The 18,739-nt window shown below is 46.5% G+C and overlaps 1 protein-coding gene across 1 annotated transcript in view; it reads left to right on the top strand.

Annotated features, from left to right (window-relative positions):
- The window catches only part of LOC143805876 (cytochrome P450 2A3-like), a 230,936-nt gene that overhangs the window by 13,822 nt on the left and 198,375 nt on the right, over positions 1-18,739 (top strand). The gene's annotated exons all lie outside the window — the stretch shown is intronic.

The following is an 18,739-nucleotide window of genomic DNA, read 5'->3' as shown; positions in this document are numbered from 1 at the left end:
GACTTATTGACCGATTCATGTTTTTTACAGTGTTCTGTACTCAGAAATTTATCAAAGCAAGCAAAATTAACTGATTTAATGTGTCCATTCACAGTCTCTCTAACATCTAAATGTAACAGGTAGTGGTGGGAGACTTTACGCTACTGGAGCTGGAGTTACCACTAGGGTTGAGCAACTTTCATTTTTTTAAGATTGAGTCGGGTTTTGTGAAACCCGACTTTGTCCAGAGTCGAGTCGAGTGCAGTCGGCCGATTATCGCTAAAAGTCGGGGATCGACCGAAACACGAAACCCAATGCAAGTCAATGGGGAAGCATAGTCGGCAGTGAGTGGAGGCCAGGAAAACACCTACAGTGCCCATTTTAATGCCAAAAACATCCATTCTTGTTTCTGAAGCTTGTCAATCTTAATTAACTTTATAATAATAGTTGGGCATAGGAAATTGGGGGTCATTTTGCAAAAGTTGTGGGGGGTAGGGCTGGTTCAAGCCTTTAGTGGGCTCAGGAAATGTGGACTACGTCACGGCGGTGGAGCAGGGAGAGGTAAGTATTTCAACGTTGCAAGTGCTGTGATCCTGAGCAAGCAGGGGGCCCACTCGTTCGCATTGGCACTGGCACAGGGCCCCTCAAAGTGCGGCGGTGTGTTTACATGGCGGGGGCGCCTCCCACCAGCAGCGACACTTTTGCGTACTCTGAGGGGCCCTGTGCCAGTGACGTCGCCAACGAGTATGCCCCCCCCACCTGATGAAGGAACCTGCACTTTCATCTGCACCTTCCTCTTTGTCCCTGTGTAAGGTGGTATAACATGCGGGAAGGGGAACCTTACTTTCAGCAGGGTCAGATTCTGGCTGTGTAGAGTGCAAGGGGAATGTAGTGGTCTAGGTCAATGTACCAGCAGACTCATCTAGCAGTGGCTGGGCAAGGGGCAGGATGAGGAGGAAACAGATATAGGGCCAAAGAATAAAGTAGGCTAAATGCAGTTCAAAATTGGTAACAGGACTAAACAGGCGGCATTGCTTTGTTCAGTGGAGTAGCAAACCCAAGAGCAGCAGACACTAAGGGCCCAACCACACTAGTAGGCCAAATGCAGTTTAATATCTGATACTATAGGCCGAAAGCCAGAAGGTAGAAGCTCAGCTGTATTCAGTTGAGGGCAACACCAGGGAGGAGCAGACACCGTTAGTAGGCCCTAACCACCAATTTTTAAAAACACAGCACTTAATGAGAGCCATAAGGTTGAAGCTCAGCTGTATTCAGTTGAGGACAAACACCAGGCAGGGGCAGACACCGTTAGTAGGCCGTAACCAAAGTTGAAGGGCAAATGCAGTTTAATATCTGATACTATAGGCCGAAAGCCAGAAGGTTGAAGCTCAGCTGTATTCAGTTGAGGACAAACACCAGGCAGGGGCAGACACCGTTAGTAGGCCCTAAACACCATTTTTTTTTTTTAAAACAGGACTTAATGAGAGCCAGAAGGTAGAAGCTCAGCTGTATTCATTTGAGGGCAACACCAGGGAGGGGCAGACACCGTTAGTAGGCCCTAAACACCATTTTTTTATTTAAAAACAGCACTTAATGAGAGCCAGAAGGTTGAAGCTCAGCTGTATTCAGTTGAGGGCAACACCAGGGAGGGGCAGACACCGTTAGTAGGCCCTAAACACAATTTTTTTTAAAAAACACAGCACTTAATGAGAGCCAGAAGGTTGAAGCTCAGCTGTATTCAGTTGAGGGCAAACACCAGGCAGGGGCAGACACCGTTAGTAGGCCGTAACCAAAGTTGAAGGGCAAATGCAGTTTAATATCTGATACTATAGGCCGAAAGCCAGAAGGTTGAAGCTCAGCTGTATTCAGTTGAGGGCAACAGCAGGGAGGGGCAGACACTGTTAGTAGGACCTAAACACCATTTTTTTATTTAAAAACAGCACTTAATGAGAGCCAGAAAGTTGAAGCTCAGCTGTATTCAGTTGAGGGCAACACAGGGAGGGGCAGACACCGTTAGTAGGCCCTAAACACCATTTTTTTAAAAAAACACAGCACTTAGTGAGAGCCAGAAGGTTGAAGCTCAGCTGTATTCAGTTGAGGACAAACACCAGGCAGGGGCAGACACCGTTAGTAGGCCCTAAACACCATTTTTTTTTTAAAACACAGCACTTAATGAGAGCCAGAAGGTAGAAGCTCAGCTGTATTCAGTTGAGGGCAACACCAGGGAGGGGCAGACACCGTTAGTAGGCTGTAACCAAAGTTGAAGGGCAAATGCAGTTTAATATCTGATACTATAGGCCGAAAGCCAGAAGGTTGAAGCTCAGCTGTATTCAGTTGAGGACAAACACCAGGCAGGGGCAGACACCGTTAGTAGGCCCTAAGCACCATTTTTTTTTTTTTAAAAACAGCACTTAATAAGAGCCAGAAGGTAGAAGCTCAGCTGTATTCAGTTGAGGGCAACACCAGGGAGGGGCAGACACCGTTAGTAGGCCCTAAACACCATTTTTTTATTTAAAAACAGCACTTAATGAGAGGCAGAAGGTAGAAGGTAAGATTTAGACAGTGGAGGACAATTTGAATTAGAGACTGCAGACAGACTTAGTAGGCTGTCCCCTGTGGACCATGCATCCACCACATTAACCCATTGCGCCGTAATGGACACGGAACCTTCCGTGGCCATGCCTACAGGTCCATGTGTCTGTTGTCAGGTGTACCTTTGGACTCACAGATTGACAGAGTGCATGGACAATGCGGTCTTTTACATGCTAGTGGAGGGGTGGGATGGCTTTTCTCGCAAAAGAATTGTCAACTGGGTAGCTCATAGCGTGGTACAGCGTAGTCCTTCATGGCTTTATTAATATTAAATAAAATAAAAAAATTGGCTCTATGCACTGTAAAATAGGTTCAAGGGTTAAACGGGCAGCATTGTTGTGGTCAGTGGAGGAGGATTGCAAGTAGTCACCGCAGACAGGCTTACTAGGCCTAAAATACCTAAAAATAAGCTCAAGGCAGTTTAAAATAGGTTACATGGATACACAGGCAGCTTTGTGGTCAGCGGAGGAGGAGTAATGCAAGTAGGGACCGCAGACAGGCTATCAAAGGCCTAAAGTAACAAACAATAGGCTCATGGCAGTTTTACATCGGTTACATGGATACACAGGCAGGCAGCATTGTGGTCAGTGGAGGAGTAATGCAAGTAGGGGTCGCAGACAGGCTATCAAAGGCCTAAAATAACAAACAATAGGCTCATGGCAGTTTTACATCGGTTACATGGATACACAGGCAGGCAGCATTGTGGTCAGTGGAGGAGTAATGCAAGTAGGGGCCGCAGACAGGCTATCAAAGGCCTAAAATAACAAACAATAGGCTCATGGCAGTTTTACATCGGTTACATGGATACACAGGCAGGCAGCATTGTGGTCAGTGGAGGAGTATTGCTAGGAGTGTCTGACCCAGTACTCCCAAAATATAAATAGATGTTAATGTCTCGCAAAACAAACAAAAAAAAATAAAAAGGGTGGCATACTTAGGTACAGGGGTGGGCTCATCTGCTGAGTTTCTGACATAGTAATTTGGCAGTAAATATTTAATGGTGCCAATATAGGACACTGACCCAGACTACTTTAAGTAGCATCATAGATGTCTACAAATTGGTATTGTCGGTGCCAGACATTGAATGATGTCAGCGAATAGACTAAACATTGGTGGAGCTGTGCGAGATAATTTTGCACGTGGTAGAGCACAGTTTGAGCTGGGGGGGGACTCTCTTGTGGCCGACGGTACCGCCCCAGGGCCCCTCATGTTACAACGGTGTGTCTGACGTTGGGTGCGCACCACCACCGCCAGAGACACTACATTGTACTATGAGGGACCCAGTGGCAGTGCCTTCGACCAAAAGCGGGCACACTCACCTCTTCAGACAAACAGCACTGTAACGGGTGCTTGAGCCAAGTGGCGAGACCACGGCCCCGTGGGGGGAGTTTTCACATTGCGGGAGGTGTAAACCTGTCGTATGCTGGACAAACAGCTGCTGCAAATTAACAGATTGGAACACTCAGTAAGACCAGTCCACAAGCAAGCACTTTTTATAGGAAAGCTAGGTGTCAGCCGGGAAAGATGGGGCAAAATAATTTGAAATCCAGGAGTGGTTCATTTTAATGAAGGTGAGATCATCCACATTTTGGGTAGCCAGACGAGTCCTTTTTTCGGTTAATATTGAACCAGCAGCACTGAATACTCTTTCTGATAGCACACTAGCTGCTGGGCAAGCAAGCTCCTGCAATGGATATTCTGCCAATTCAGGCCAGGTGTCTAATTTGGATGCCCAGTAATCAAATGGGAATGACGCTTGAGGGAGAACATTGATAAGGGCTGAAAAATAGTTCGTAACCATACTGGACAAATGTTGTCTCCTGTCACTTTGAATGGATGCTGCAGTACCTGTCCTGTCTGCGGTCATTGCGAAATCACTCCACAACCTGGTCAGAAAACCCCTCTGTCCAACGCCACTTCTGATCTGTGCACCTCGAACACCTCTGCCATGTAGCCCCCTGAAGCTTGTGTGAGACTGAGAACCATCACCGGCGCTGTGTGCTGGGAATGCCTGAATCAAACGGTCTACAAGAGTAGCTTGTTTGGTTGCTAATATTTGTTCGAGGTTCTCATGTGGCATAATATTTTGCAATTTGCCTTTATAGCGAGGGTCAAGGATGCAGGCCAACCAGTAATCATCATCGCTCATCATTTTAATAATGCGTGTGTCCCTTTTGAGGATACGTAAGGCATAATCCGCTATGTGGGCCAAAGTTCCAGTTGTCAAATCTGCGGTTGTGCTGGTTGGAGGGGCAGTTACAGGCAAATCTATGTCACTTGTCTCCCTTAAAAAAACAGAACCCGGCCTTGCAACGCCACTATTTTCTGTTGGCCCAGGAGAAGCTTCCTCATTCAAAAAGTACTCATCCCCATCATCCTCCTCATCCTCCTCCACCTCTTCGCCCGCTACCGCGTCCTCAACACGGCCCTGACCAGACAATGGCTGACTGTCATCAAGGCTTTCCTCTTCCTCGGCTGCAGACGCCTGCTCCTTTATGTGCATCAAACTTTGCATCAGCAGACGCATTAGGGGGATGCTCATGCTTATTATGGCGTTGTCTGCACTAACCAGCCATGTGCATTCCTCAAAACACTGAAGGACTTGACACAGGTCTTGTAGCTTCGACCACTGCACACCTGACAACTCCATGTCTGCCATCCAACTGCCTGCCCGTGTGTGTATCCTCCCACAAAAACATAACAGCACGCCTCTGTTCGCACAGTCTCTGAAGCATGTGCAGTGTGGAGTTCCACCTTGTTGCAATGTCGATGATTAGGCGATGCTGGGGAAGGTTCAAAGACCGCTGATAGTTCTGCATACGGCTGGAGTGTACGGGCGAACGGCGGATATGCGAGCAAAGTCTGCGCACTTTGAGGAGCAGGTCGGGTAACCCTGGGTAACTTTTCAGGAAGCACTGCACCACCAGGTTTAAGGTGTGAGCCAGGCAAGGAATGTGTTTCAGTTGGGAAAGGGCTATGGCAGCCATGAAATTCCTTCCGTTATCACTCACAACCTTGCCTGTCTCAAGATGTACAGTGCCCAGCCATGACTGAGTTTCATTCTGCAAGAACTCGGACAGAACTTCCGCGGTGTGTCTTTTGTCGCCCAAACACTTCATTGCCAATACAGCCTGCTGACGCTTGCCACTAGCTGTCCCATAATGGCACACCTGGTGTGCAACAGTGGCAGCTGCAGATGGAGTGGATGTGCGACTGCGGTGTGTGGACGAGCTCTCGCTTCCGCATGAGGAGGAAGAGGAGGAGGGGGGGCGAACGCCTACAGCCAACTCTTTCCTTGACCGTGGGCTAGGCAAAACTGTCCCAATATTGCTGTCCCCTGTGGACCCTGCATCCACCACATTCATCCAGTGTGCCGTGATGGACACGTAATGTCCCTGACCATGCCTACTGGTCCATGCATCTGTTGTCAGGTGCACCTTTGCAGTCACAGACTGCCTGAGTGCATGGACGATGCGGTCTTTAACATGCTGTTGGAGTGCTGGGATGGCTTTTCTAGAAAAGAAGTGCCGACTGGGTAGCTCGTAGCGTGGTACAGCGTAGTCCATCAGCGCTTTGAAAGCTTCGCTTTCAATTAACCGGTAGGGCATTATCTCTAATGAGATTAGTCTTGCAATGTGTGCGTTCAAACCCTGTGTACGCGGATGCGAGGATGAGTACTTCCTTTTCCTAACAAGAGTCTCATGTAGGGTGAGTTGGACTGGAGAGCTGGAGATCGTGGAACTAGCGGTGGTGCCGGTGGACATGGTGGTGAGAGAGAGAGAGGGTTGGAGATGGTATTCTTGCCGGTGCCCTACATGCAGTGTTTCCTACTGCAAACCTGGCGATTCCCTGACTTCTTTGGCCTGGCGACGAAAGCTGCACAGATACTGCAGGTGGTGTGGGAAATGGTGGGTTTACAGTGAGGGAAGGGATGTAGCGTTGATGACTAGCTTCATTGGCCGAGGGTGCTGCAACCTTTAGGGACGTTTGGTAGTTAGTCCAGGCTTGCAAATGCATGGTGGATAAATGTCTATGCATGCAACTTGTATTTAGACTTTTAAGATTCTGACCTCTACTTAAGGTAGTTGAACATTTTTGACAGATGACTTTGCGCTGATCATTTGGATGTTGTTTAAAAAAATGCCAGACTGCACTCTTTCTACTATCGGATACCTTTTCAGGCATTGCAGAGTGAGCTTCTTTAACCGGATGGCCACGCTGTCCTCCAACTGGTTTTGGCTTTGCCACGCGTTTTTGGCCAGATACGGGCCCGGCAGATGGAACCTGTTGTGATGTTGATGCCTGCTTCGGCTCCTCCTCCTCCGCTTCTGAACTACTGCCACCTGCACCCTGTTCCCCCAATGGCTGCCAATCGGGGTCAACAACTGGGTCATCTATGACCTCCTCTTCTATGTTGTGGGCAACTTCGTCTGTGTCACCATGTAAGCCGGTGGTATAGCGTTCGTGACGGGGCACCATAGTCTCCGATGGGTTTGATTCTGCCTCAGTACACTGCAAGGGCAATGTTCTGGTCTGAGTCAAAGGAACAGCATAGTGATCTGGCTGTGGCTGTGCATCTGTGCACTCCATGTCCGATTCAACTTCTAATGGGCATGGCCTGTTAACTGTTTCACTGTCTAACCCAGGAACGGTATGTGTAAAGAGCTCCATGGAGTAACCTGTTGTGTCGACTGACGCATCCTTCACTGTTGTTCTGGGTGAAGGACACAAGGAAGCGACTTGTTCCTGACCGGGAGCATCCACTGATGATGCACCGCTCTGACATTTTGCACTTTCCGAGGAGGAGGCGAAAGAGCTAGAGGCAGAGTGAGCAATGAAAGCCAATACTTGTTCCTCCTGCTCCGGCTTCAAAAGTGGTTTTCCTACTCCCAGAAAAGAGAGCGTTCGAGGCCTTGTGTAGGCAGACGATGTTTTTGGCTCAACAACTCGAGACTTAAGTGCTGTACTGCTTTTACCATGACCACCTGATGCTCCACCACCACCACTACCATCATTACCAGCTGACAATGACCGCCCACGGCCACGACCTCTTCCACTAGACTTCCTCATTGTTTGCAAAACGTAACTAAAGTAACGCTATTTGTTACTGTAAAACAACTTATAACTTGAACTCAAACTTCTGTAGGATATATATATACCTTTATAGGTGCCTGACACTGAAAGGAAAATCAGGCCCAATGTTACACACTAGGTTTTCTGTGCCCCAATAATTTGAGACAGATGGCACACACAGGAGCAGCACTCAAGCAGACTTGCCAATATTTATCTCCCACTATTTTTTTTTAAAAAGGGAGAATTTACCCCAAAAAAACAAAAAGGCCCAGTATTACACACTGCTTTTCGGTGGGACACAATGAGAGACAGATGCCACACACAGGACTGGCACGGAGGCAAACTTGCCAATATTTATCTCCCACTATTTTTTTTTGAAAAGGGAGAATTTACCCCAAAAAAACAAAAAGGCCCAGTATTACACACTGCTTTTCGGTGGGACACAATGAGAGTCAGATGCCACACACAGGACTGGCATGGAGGCAAACTTGCCAATATTTATCTCCCACTAACTATTTTTTTTTTGAAAAAGGGAGAATTTAACCAAAAATACAAAAAGGCCCAGTATTACACACTGCTTTTCGGTGGGACACAATGAGAGTCAGATGCCACACACAGGACTGGCATGGAGGCAAACTTGCCAATATTTATCTCCCACTAACTATTTTTTTTTTGAAAAGGGAGAATTTACCCCCAAAAAACAAAAAGGCCCAGTGTTACACAATGCTTTTCGGTGGGACACAATGAGAGACAGATGCCACACACAGGACTGGCACGGAGGCAAACTTGCCAATATTTATCTCCCACTAACTATTTTTTTTTGAAACGGAAGACTTTACCCCAAAAAAACAAAAAGACCCAGTATTACACACTGCTTTTCGGTGGGACACAATGAGAGACAGATGCCACACACAGGACTGGCACGGAGGCAAACTTGCCAATATTTATCTCCCACTAACTATTTTTTTTTGAAAAGGGAGAATTTACCCCAAAAAACAAAAAGGCCCAGTATTACACACTGCTTTTCGGTGGGACACAATGAGAGACAGATGCCACACACAGGACTGGCACGGAGGCAAACTTGCCAATATTTATCTCCCACTAACTATTTTTTTTTGGAAAAGGGAGAATTTACCCCAAAAAAACAAAAAGGCCCAGTATTACACACTGCTTTTCGGTGGGACACAATGAGAGACAGATGCCACACACAGGACTGGCACGGAGGCAAACTTGCCAATATTTATCTCCCACTAACTATTTTTTTTTTGAAAAGGGAGAATTTACCCCCCAAAAAACAAAAAGGCCCAGTATTACACACTGCTTTTCGGTGGGACACAATGAGAGACAGATGCCACACACAGGACTGGTACGGAGGCAGACTTGCCAATATTTATCTCCCACTAACTATTTTTTTTGAAAAGGGAGAATTTACCCCAAAAAAACAAAAAGGCCCAGTATTACACACTGCTTTTCGGTGGGACACAATGAGAAACAGATGCCACACACAGGACTGGCACGCAGGCAAATTTGCCAATATTTATCTCCCACTAACTATTTTTTTTTGGAAAAGGGAGAATTTACCCCCAAAAAACAAAAAGGCCCAGTATTACACACTGCTTTTCGGTGGGACACAATACGAGACAGATGCCACACACAGGACTGGCACGGAGGCAGACTTGCCAATATTTATCTCCCACTAACTATTTTTTTTTGAAAAGGGAGAATTTACCCCCCAAAAACAAAAAGGCCCAGTATTACACACTGCTTTTCGGTGGGACACAATGAGAGACAGATGCCACACACAGGACTGGCACGGAGGCAAACTTGCCAATATTTATCTCCCACTAACTATTTTTTTTTTGAAAAGGGAGAATTTACCCCAAAAAAACAAAAAGGGCCCAGTATTACACACTGCTTTTCGGTGGGACACAATGAGAGACAGATGCCACACACAGGACTGGCACAGAGGCAGACTTGCCAATATTTATCTCCCACTAACTATTTTTTTTTTTTGAAAAGGGAGAATTTACCCCCAAAAAACAAAAAGGCCCAGTATTACACACTGCTTTTCGGTGGGACACAATGAGAGACAGATGCCACACACAGGACTGGCACGGAGGTAGACTTGCCAATATTTATCTCCCACTAACTATTTTTTTTTGAAAAGGGAGAATTTACCCAAAAAAAACAAAAAGGCCCAGTATTACACACTGCTTTTCGGTGGGACACAATGAGAGACAGATGCCACACACAGGACTGGCACAGAGGCAAACTTGCCAATATTTATCTCCCACTAACTATTTTTTTTTTGAAAAGGGAGAATTTACCCCAAAAAAACAAAAAGGCCCAGTATTACACACTGCTTTTCGGTGGGACACAATGAGAGAAAGATGCCACACACAGGACTGGCACGGAGGCAAACTTGCCAATATTTATCTCCCACTAACTATTTTTTTTTGAAAAGGGAGAATTTACCCCAAAAAAACAAAAAGGCCCAGTATTACAAACTGCTTTTCGGTGGGACACAATGAGAGTCAGATGCCACACACAGGACTGGCACGGAGGCAGACTTGCCAATATTTATCTCCCACTAACTATTTTTTTTTTTTGAAAAGGGAGAATTTACCCCAAAAAACAAAAAGGCCCAGTATTACACACTGCTTTTCGGTGGGACACAATGAGAGACAGATGCCACACACAGGACTGGCACGGAGGCAAACTTGCCAATATTTATCTCCCACTAACTATTTTTTTTTTGAAAAGGGAGAATTTACCCAAAAAAAACAAAAGGGCCCAGTATTACACACTGCTTTTCGGTGGGACACAATGAGAGACAAATGCCACACACAGGACTGGCACGGAGGCAAACTTGCCAATATTTATCTCCCACTAACTATTTTTTTTTTTAAAAGGGAGAATTTACCCCCAAAAAACAAAAAGGCCCAGTATTACACACTGCTTTTCGGTGGGACACAATGAGAGACAGATGCCACACACAGGACTGGCACGGAGGCAAACTTGCCAATATTTATCTCCCACTAACTATTTTTTTTTGAAAAGGGAGAATTTACCTCAAAAAAACAAAAAGGCCCAGTATTACACACTGCTTTTCGGTGGGACACAATGAGAGACAGATGTCACACACAGGACTGGCACGGAGGCAAACTTGCCAATATTTATCTCCCACTAACTATTTTTTTTTTAAAAGGGAGAATTTACCCCAAAAAAACAAAAAGGCCCAGTATTACACACTGCTTTTCGGTGGGACACAATGAGAGACAGATGCCACACACAGGACTGGCACGGAGGCAGACTTGCCAATATTTATCTCCCACTAACTATTATTTTTGTAAAAGGGAGAATTTAGCCAAAAAAAAAAATGGCCAAGTATCGCACAGTGGTTTTTTCGGTGCCACACAATGAGAGAGAGATGCCACCCACAGCAATGGCACGGAGTCAGACTTGCCAATATTTATCTCCCACTAATTTTTTTTTTTTTTTGAAAAGGGAGAATTTAGCCAAAAAAAAAAAAAATGGCCAAGTATCACACAGTGTTTTTTTCGGTGCCACACAATGAGAGAGAGATGCCACCCACAGCAATGGCACGGAGGCAGACTTGCCAATATTTATCTCCCACTAATTTTTATTTTTTTTGAAAAGGGAGAATTTAGCCAAAAAAAAAAAATGGCCAACTATCACACAGTGGTTTTTTCAGTGCCACACAATGAGAGAGAGATGCCACCCACAGCAATGGCACGGAGGCAGACTTGCCAATATTTATCTCCCACTAATTTTTATTTTTTTTGAAAAGGGAGAATTTAGCCAAAAAAAAAAAAAAATGGCCAACTATCACACAGTGGTTTTTTCGGTGCCACACAATGAGAGAGAGATGCCACCCACAGCAATGGCACGGAGGCAGACTTGCCAATATTTATCTCCCACTAATTTTTATTTTTTTTTGAAAAGGGAGAATGTAGCCAAAAAAAAAAAAATGGCCAAGTATCACACAGTGGTTTTCGTTTTCGGTGCCACACAATGAGAGAGAGATGCCACCCACAGGACTGGCACGGAGGCAGAGTTGCCAATATTTATCTCCCTGCAGTTATCTCAGAAAAGTATGGCAGGCAGCTAGAAAAAGGACTGCTGCACACAAAAGTGTGGACAAACACACAAGATAGCTGTGCAGAAAGGAAGGAAATACAGGATTTGTGCTTTGAAAAAAGCAGTTGGTTTACACAGCGGCGTACACACACAGGCACAGCAACACAGCTATCAGGGTCAGGGAGCCTTCTAGGGCAGCCCAATGAGCGACAGCGCTGAGGAAAAAAAAATGTAGCTTCCACTGTCTCTGCAAACAAAAGGTGGTGTTGGACAGTGGAAATCGCTACAGCACAAGCGGTTTGTGGCTTTATGTACCCTGCCTATCACTATCCCTGCTTCTGAAGAAGCGGCAGCAACCTCTCCCTACGCTCACATCAGCAGCAGTAAGATGGCGGTCGGCGGGAACGCCCCTTTATAGCCCCTGTGACGCCGCAGAAAGCAAGCCAATCACTGCAATGCCCTTCTCTAAGATGGTGGGGACTGAGATCTATGTCATCACGCTGCCCACACTCTGCGTCCACCTTCATTGGCTGAGAAATGGCGCTTTTAGCGTCATCGAAACGCGACTTTGGCGCGAAAGTCGCGTACCGCATGGCCGATGCAACGCTGGGATCGGCTCGGTTTCATGAGACGCCGACTTTGCCAAAAGTCGGCGACTTATGAAAATGAACGATCCGTTTCGCTCAACCCTAGTTACCACTTCTAAACTCTCCAGTGCTTTGTTTTCATCTATTTCTGGGTTTTTCTTGATGTTTTGAAGTATGTTTGGGATCATTGTCCTGCTGGAAGACCCATGACCTACTACAATGCAAACCCTGCAATGCAAAAATAGTGACTTTCTATGTGTCTGATCATGTCTCACACCACATGGTCAGATAAGGTATTAAAATCATAAAATTACATTTCTTGTTGAATGTTTTTTTCACCACTGAAAGCAATGCAAACGTGCAAAAACACAGCAAAAACACTGCGTGTTTGGGGGGGCAATTTTTCTCTTATTTGTTTTGCCTTACATACAAGTCATTATCCTGTAGATAATGTTTCTTAACATTTTTTCAAGTCAAATCCATTTTAAGTGCGTTTTTGTTATGTTTATTGTCAGTCCGTAAAAGTGGCATAATACTCTGACAACATTGTTCTCAGCACTGACCTGGGATTCAAAGAGGTCTTCTCCATGCTGTTCCAATGATATTTCAGCACTGTTTCCATTGTTTTCAGCAATTTTAAGACTCCAGGGGGGCTGCTAAAAAAAATGCTCACGTTTCCCATTGACTTTCATTACTGTATATTCGTTACTTGGGTCGAGAACCTGAGCATTACGATTTGCTCGACTCAAGTAACGAGTACCCAAGCATTTTAGTGCGCACTCATCACTAGTGTTGAGCATTCCGATACCGCAAGTATCGGGTATCGGCCGATACGTAGCGGTATCGGAATTCCGATACCGAGATCCGATACTTGCCGCGTATCGGATACTGGAATCGGAAGTTCCCAGGATTCAAACTGCACAAATTTGACTGAAATCAGCCAATGAGAATGATTCCAAGTGTGGGCATATCCTGTTTAGCATGGAGGGCATAAAACTACTGGCAAGGCTGTGATTGGCTGCTGAAATGATGTCATGCTGCAGTTTAAAAGTCGCTGGCGCCATTTTGCGCTCACTCTGCTGTGAATTCAGTTAGTGACAGGACGCTGTTTGCTGACTGAGGGCCAGTTTAGAGATAGCGATTTGCTTAATTGTTCTTTTCCAAGGCTAATTTAGCAACCGCTGTGTTCACCTACTAATCACCTTGCTTTTGCCTTGTAGCGCTGTTTTCACAGCGATCTGCAAGGTCTGTGTGTGTGTGTGTGTGTGTGTGTGTGTGAGTGCAGCCCACTCTCTAGTCTGAGTGCAGCCATAGGCCATCCATAGCTGGTTGTATTCAGTTCAGGGAGGGTGGTTCATTGCCTCATACTGTTCTTTGTTTTTGTTTTTTGTTTTTTGAAGTAGTGCAGGCTGCTGCACATTTTTTGAAAAAATTCCTATTAGTGTCTTTCCACCCGTCTCCAGCTAACTTGTGGTAAAAAAACACTACATAGGATAACGTAGAGGAGGGTTTTTGGGCCTTGCAGCGCCGTTTACGGCTGTCTGCACGGTCTCCGTGTGACTGCAGCTCGCCCTGTAGTCTGTGAGCAGCCATAGCCTGGTTGTCTCCAGCTCAGGGTTCTTCACTGCATCATACCGTAAAATCCATTTTCCTTTTGTTTTAAGTAGTGCAGGCTGCTGCACATTTTTTCAAAAAATTCCTATTAGTGTCTTTCCACCCGTCTCCAGCTAACTTGTGGAAAAACACTACATAGGATAACGAAGAGGAGTGTTTTTGGGCCTTGCAGCGCCGTTTATGGCTTTCTGCACGGTCTCCGTGTGACTGCAGCTCTCTCTGTTGTCATTTCAGCCCCCAAAAAATAAATAAATAAAAAAGTTCACCAAACACACCAGTGACACCACTTTACATTTGTGTAGGCCACATTAGCTCATATTAAAGTCTAGGCCACACTTTAGAAAATTAGTGTTTCTTATACCCGTTAGGAGTTGTTCAGGAATAAGCACACAAAGCCGTTAGTACTTTTCTGCTTATCTTTATCATTCAACCAAGATGAAGAAGGCAGTGAGTAAGGCACGTGGGCGTGGGCGCGGAGCAGGGAGAGGACGTGGGGATTCTGTGCCTGCTGCGGGCACCGGTAACTCATCAGCACCCACTTTCACCAGGGAACAGTCCTTCATGCGCAGCTTTGTCGTAGAGCGCCGTACACCGCTGCTGCGTGAAGACCAAATTGAATCCGTTGTTGGATGGATGGCAGCTAATGCATCAACTTCAATTAGTGCCACATCCTCTCAGACACAGAGCACTGGAGAGCAGCCATCTGTCTCTTCACCACCTGCCAAATTGCCCAGGCAGACAGAGAGCCCAGGACAGGAGCCGTCTCTACTTCTGTTCTCTGAATCTCTTGGCTTGGAAACAGGGGGCCAGCCAAGCAGCATTGGAGAAATGGAAGAAGAGGCAGGATGCAGTGATGCCCAACAGCTTTTTCTCTCTTCCTCTGAAGAGGCGGGTGGGCCAGTGCCTCCGGTCACCACATCGCAGACCGCATCCGCTGATGATGACACTCAGGTGCCACTTTCAGGTGCGTGCTCTGCTGCTGAGACTACCCAGGAGGAGCAGTTGGGGGCAGAGGGTAGTGCAGATGATGAGGTCCTTGACCCATCTTGGCGTGAGGGACAGGAAGGTGGTGGGAGCAGCTCGGAGGAAGAGATTCCCCGTACGGCCCAAAGAGGGAGAGGGAGGGGGAAGACTGCGGATCCTGCAGCCTCCGCTTTGGCACTCGTTAGGAGCATGTCTCTTCCAAAAGCCAAAAAGGGCGCTCCCAAGACTTGCAGTGCCTGGTCCTTTTTTGACACAGTTGCAGATGACATTTGCTATGTCAAATGCAAGGTGTGTCATCACAAAGTCAAAAGAGGTCGAAATGTCAGCAACCTCAATACCTCCAACATGTGGAAACATGTGCGCACCAGGCACGTGGCAGAATTAGAAAAACACACTGAAGAGCTAGGCCAACCAACAGCGGCAGCTACCACCTCTTCAGCTCGTGTTGCCTCTTCCTCCAGCTCACACGCAGCTGGTTCGGCTTCCTCCCAGGATCGCCGTGGAAGAACCTCTGGCCCTGTTGTCCAGAGACCCGCTGTAATTCCACCCGCAGCACCACTTGCCCAGTTATCCACACACTCCCAGCCCAGTCTACAGCCATCGGTAGTACAGGCATGGGAGAAAAGGCGGCCTTTCTCGTCCAACCACCCACGAGCACAGGCTCTGACTGCAGGCATTGCCAAACTTCTGTCACTGGAAATGCTGTCATTCAGGCTGGTGGAGACTGACAGCTTCCGTGACTTGATGTCATTGGCCGTCCCCCAGTACAATGTGCCCAGCCGCTTTTACTTCAGCAGGCAAGCCGTCCCTGCCCTGCACAAGCATGTGGAGGGACACATAAAACACGCGCTACTGAACGCCGTCAGTAGCAAGGTCCACCTCACCACCGATGCGTGGACCAGTCGACATGGACAGGGGCGATACCTTTCCCTCACTGCCCATTGGGTTAATGTCGTTGAGCCGGGTACAGATCATGCGAGTGGCGCAGGACGTGTCCTGCCCACTCCAAAGATTGCAGGAATCCATTCTGTACGCAATGACTCCTCCTCTTACACCAGTTCCTCAGAATCATCGCTGCAGGAGCCGTCACAGTCCACCTCCACATGGACCCGTGATGAACGTTTACCTGTTATGACCGACATGAGCACAGCCGTGGCCAAACATCAACAGGCCGTCTTGAAATTAATTTTTTTTGGGGAACCGAAGCCACACAGCGCAGGAGCTCTGGAATGCCATCAAGCAGGAGAGCGATGTGTGGTTTGTGCCAGCGAATCTCCAGCCAGGCATGGTAGTGTGTGATAATGGCCGAAATCTGGTGGCTAGGGTTGAGCGAAACGGATCGTTCATTTTCATAAGTCGCCGACTTTTGGCAAAGTCGGCGTCTCATGAAACCAAGCCGATCCCTGTGTGGGGTCGGCCATGCGGTACGCGACTTTAGCGCCAAAGTCGCGTTTCAATGACGTTAAAAGCGCCATTTCTCAGCCAATGAAGGTGGACGCAGAGTGTGGGCAGCGTGATGACATAGATCTCAGTCCCCACCATCTTAGAGAAGGGCATTGCAGTGATTGGCTTGCTTTCTGCGGCGTCACAGGGGCTATAAAGGGGCGTTCCCGCCGACCGCCATCTTACTGCTGCTGATGTGAGCGTAGGGAGAGGTTGCTGCCGCTTCTTCAGAAGCAGGGATAGTGATAGGCAGGGTACATAAAGCTACAAACCGCTTGTGCTGTAGCGATTTCCACTGTCCAACACCACCTTTTGTTTGCAGGGACAGTGGAAGCTACGTTTTTTTTTCCTCAGCGCTGTCGCTTATTGGGCTGCCCTAGAAGGCTCCCTGACCCTGATAGCTGCGTTGCTGTGCCTGTGTGTGTACGACGCTGTGCAAACCAACTGCTTTTTTCAAAGCACAAATCCTGTATTTCCTTCCTTTCTGCACAGCTATCTTGTGTGTTTGTCCACACTTTTGTGTGCAGCAGTCCTTTTTCTAGCTGCCTGCCATACTTTTCTGAGATAACTGCAGGGAGATAAATATTGGCAACTCTGCCTCCGTGCCATTGCTGTGGGTGGCATCTCTCTCTCATTGTGTGGCACCGAAAAAAACACTGTGATACTTGGCCATTTTTTTTTTTTGGCTAAATTCTCCCTTTTCAAAAAAAAATAGTTAGTGGGAGATAAATATTGGCAAGTCTGCCTCCGTGCCATTGCTGTGGGTGGCATCTCTCTCTCATTGTGTGGCACCGAAAAAACCACTGTGTGATACTTGGCCATTTTTTTTTTTTTGGCTATATTCTCCCTTTTCAAAAAAAAAATAGTTAGTGGGAGATAAATATTGGCAAGTCTGCCTCCGTGCCATTGCTGTGGGTGGCATCTCACTCTCATTGTGTGGCACCGAAAAAACCACTGTGTAATACTTGGCCATTTTTTTGGGGGGGGGTAAATTCTCCCTTTTCAAAAAAAAATAGTTAGTGGGAGATAAATATTGGCAAGTCTGCCTCCGTGCCAGTCCTGTGTGTGGCATCTGACTCTCATTGTGTCCCACCGAAAAGCAGTGTGTAATACTGGGCCTTTTTGGTTTTTTGGGTAAATTCTCCCTTTTCAAAAAAAAAATAGTTAGTGGGAGATAAATATTGGCAAGTCTGCCTCCGTGCCAGTCCTGTGTGTGGCATCTGTCTCTCATTGTGTCCCACCGAAAAGCAGTGTGTAATACTGGGCCTTTTTGTTTTTTTTGGGTAAATTCTCCCTTTTCAAAAAAAAAAAAGTTAGTGGGAGATAAATATTGGCAAGTCTGCCTCCGTGCCATTGCTGTGGGTGGCATCTCGCTCTCATTGTGTGGCACCGAAAAAACCACTGTGTGATACTTGGCCATTTTTATTTTTTTGGGTAAATTCTCCCTTTTCAAAAAAAAATAGTCAGTGGGAGATAAATATTGGCAAGTCTGCCTCCGTGCCAGTCCTGTGTGTGGCATCTGTCTCTCAATGTGTCCCACCGAAAAGCAGTGTGTAATACTGGTCCTTTTTGTTTTTTTTGGGGTAAATTCTCCCTTTTCAAAAAAAAAAATAGTTAGTGGGAGATAAATATTGGCAAGTCTGCCTCCGTGCCATTGCTGTGGGTGGCATCTCTCTCTCATTGTGTGGCACCGAAAAAAACACTGTGTGATACTTGGCCATTTTTTTTTTTTTGGCTAAATTCTCCCTTTTCCAAAAAAAAATAGTTAGAGGGAGATAAATATTGGCAAGTTTGCCTCCATGCCAGTCCTGTGTGTGGCATCTCACTCTCATTGTGTCCCACCACCGAAAAGCAGTGTGTAATACTGGGCCTTTTTGTTTTTTTTGGGTAAATTATCCCTTTTCAAAAAAAAAAAATAGTTAGTGGGAGATAAATATTGGCAAGTCTGCCTCCGTGCCAGTCCTGTGTGTGGCATCTGTCTCTCATTGTGTCCCACCGAAACGCAGTGTGTAATACTGGGCCTTTTTGTTTTTTTTCGGTAAATTCTCCCTTTCCAAAAAAAAAAATAGTTAGTGGGAGATAAATATTGGCAAGTCTGCCTCCGTGCCAGTCCTGTGTGTGGCATCTGTCTCTCATTGTGTCCCACCGAAAAGCAGTGTGTAATACTGGGCCTTTTTGTTTTTTTGGGGTAAATTCTCCCTTTTCAAAAAAAAAATAGTTAGTGGGAGATAAATATTGGCAAGTCTGCCTCCGTGCCAGTCCTGTGTGTGGCATCTGTCTCTCATTGTGTCCCACCGAAAAGCAGTGTGTAATACTGGGCCTTTTTGGTTTTTTGGGTAAATTCTACCTTTTCAAAAAAAAAATAG

The sequence above is a fragment of the Ranitomeya variabilis genome, chromosome 2 (assembly GCF_051348905.1).
Source record: "Ranitomeya variabilis isolate aRanVar5 chromosome 2, aRanVar5.hap1, whole genome shotgun sequence".
Taxonomy (NCBI): domain Eukaryota; kingdom Metazoa; phylum Chordata; class Amphibia; order Anura; family Dendrobatidae; genus Ranitomeya; species Ranitomeya variabilis.
This window is presented reverse-complemented; position numbering and strand designations above follow the sequence as displayed.